The 2,709-nt window shown below is 38.3% G+C and overlaps 2 pseudogenes; both read right to left on the bottom strand.

Moving 5' to 3' along the window:
- Positions 1–1,028, bottom strand: part of LOC125877477 (uncharacterized) — a 10,961-nt pseudogene extending 9,933 nt beyond the window's left edge.
- Positions 1,029–1,036: 8 nt separating this feature from the next.
- On the bottom strand, positions 1,037–2,487 carry LOC125877476 (uncharacterized; annotated as a pseudogene).
- Positions 2,488–2,709: the final 222 nt, after the last annotated feature.

Raw genomic sequence — 2,709 nt, 5'->3', positions numbered from 1 at the left:
TGTGACCCTTTATTTGCATTTCAGTTTACTTTTGCTTATCTTGCTCAGTCGGCCGATGATGCCTACTGGGTACCTGTTGTTTTGGTACTCATGCTACGCTCTGCATCTATTTTGTGATGCAGGTCCGAGCACTAGTAGCCAGCGTTGATCGAGCTTGGAGTAGACTTATCTGGAGACGGGGGTGAGCACACGGCGTTCTGTACTATTTCGGTCTCCATCTGTATATATAGACTTGTCTTCTTCCCTTCGAGACAGTCCAGTCTCTGTTGTCCAGTTTTGGGACTTGTACTCATTTTGCAGTAGCTCTGTACTAGTGACTTCCAGGTTCTGGGAGGTATCTTTATTTGTATATAAGTTTTTGGTTTGCGTCCGCCTGTTTATATTGTTATTTGCCTACTCTTGTTTGATTTCTACCCTCAGACCCATTACTTGTTGTTCCGGGTTACGGGTTGGCTTACCTACTGGTGGGTTATAGTAGGTGCCATCATGACTTGATAAATCGGGTCGTGACACCAAATCTTTTGAGCTTCTGATTCTCGATCTCGATCTTCAGACGACACCTCCCATACGAAACTCTGTGTATCCTCGGCCCTAGGTAAGATTTGTTTTTGTCCTAGTTGGCATAGCACCCAAAGGGGTATGTACGATTGGAATCCTCGAAGGCCTGTCAGAACAAAGAATGGACGATAGGAAGACATAACAATTACCTCACTTGCAGGGAACCAATGATAGTTCCATGTAATATCAGATGCAGTTAATTTAAAAAGATAATGTCTCCACGCTTTGACACCTTTTGGCAATTTGTCTACTAATTTCTTCATCTTGTTTGAGTGGCTCAAAATATAATTCGTCCATTCAGATTTGAAATCTGTCGCAAAACGATGGCGATACAAGTGCTCCAAAAACCACATTTGCAATAGAATGTTGCAACCTTCAAAAAAGTCTTCCCCTTCTCTATATTTAGTCAAAGCACGATAAATGTCAGCCAACATCATTGGCAAGATAGTGGATTTCTTTTTCTTCATCATAACAGCGACTATTCCCGACAGACGAATACTGATTTTTTTATCCCTTCTTGGAAAAACCATGGTTCCCAAAAAGGCCACCATGAATGCTTCTTGTCTATGTTTTTCCCAAGTAGGGAGGTGTTGCCAATTTTTAAGTTGTTTCCCGTAATCTGAAAATCCTTCTTTCTTTCCATATCTTGAGTATAGAAATTCCAAGGAAACCAACCCATTATCGAAACACTCCTTATGAGGATAGATGATGTGCATTTGTTCTAAAAATTTGTTCCCGCTGACCTTTTTTGGGGCTATGAGTGTTTTGCTTCGGAGATCCTTGTCTAACCCTGTGAAACCACCCAACTCCTCCAATGTAGGCGTCAACTCAAAATCGCTAAAGCGAAACACATTGCTTGTAGAATCCCAAAAAGGGATCAACGCCTCGATCAAATCTCTGTCAGGACTAAATCTCATGATATCTGTGAGGAAACCAAGATGTTTGAATATCTCAGTTAGCCTAAACTCATGCATATCGTTCCACCAAGCCATGAATAGTGGTGGGGTTTTATCCGTGATCATGAACTTTGGGGGATCATTAACCATTTCGACTGCTTCATCCCTTGGTCTTTTATCACATCTCATAGATTTCATGGTTACCTGGTTAGGAAAAGAAACTCGTGATTTAAAACCAAATTTAACTTATGAAATTTTGATAATTCGAAATCATTTGTTGAAGTAGTAAAAATAAAAAAATATATATATGAAAAATGACTCAGAATGCCTAAAGTGGTCATTCTTTCGAAAACGACTTTTGTTGACCTTCCTTAAGGGAAGCCTAGGTTGGTTTAAGAGAAAATGATCGGATAAAGAGATAATTTTGACAAGTGAATCATGAAGAATAGAAAGAAAAAGAAATAAAAAGAAGGTGGATATGCCCTATTTGAAATAAATTTAAAGACATACATATATATAATAATTTATTTTATTGCATTATTTTATTTTTTTATTTTAATTTTTATTTGTTGTAAAAACTTGATGTTTTGATAAAAGCGAGAATACAATTGAGGGTTATATATATATATATTATTTTCACTTTGTTTATCTTGAATTATTTGCTGAAAGTGGATAAAAATAGACGTTTCTTCTTTTAGTCAATTATTTAAAGTCGGTCAACATTTGTTATAGTCTTCCACATGATGCAACAAGTAGCACAAAAATGTACATGATGGTCTCAAGAACAGGTACCTGTCCTAGACAGACCCGGCCCCCATGCCGAGTCTTGCTAAGTTAAATGCACATGATGCAGATAAAGCGGAACCTAGTAAGGATATCATGTATGGAGGTTTCAGTTCTACTAAGGTTGAACTTGTGGAGCAAGGTATCTAGACTGGCTGTAAAACGAGCGGACAACTCGAGTTAGGGAGTAGCAACGTACCGGTAGCAGCGCTTTCCGGCTTTGTGCATGGGTGCTCCCTATCCTAAACATGTATGACTAAATATCTTTCACCATGGACCGAAGATCCACTGGCTATCTTAACAGAAGTGGGGTGCGCAGTCGCAATTCCCATAATTGTATTATAGAAGACTCAGAGGGGTGCGCGAGAGAAGACAGTTATAATGCAATGTAATTATATTAAAATAGTAAAAAAGTAAACAATTAGCACATTCAGCCAACAAATACAATATCCAAAACATAAATAATTAAGTA

The sequence above is a fragment of the Solanum stenotomum genome, chromosome 9, assembly GCF_019186545.1.
Source record: "Solanum stenotomum isolate F172 chromosome 9, ASM1918654v1, whole genome shotgun sequence".
Taxonomy (NCBI): Eukaryota; Viridiplantae; Streptophyta; class Magnoliopsida; order Solanales; family Solanaceae; genus Solanum; species Solanum stenotomum.
Note: the sequence above shows the minus strand (reverse complement) of the source record. Positions and strands in the feature narration are given on the sequence as shown.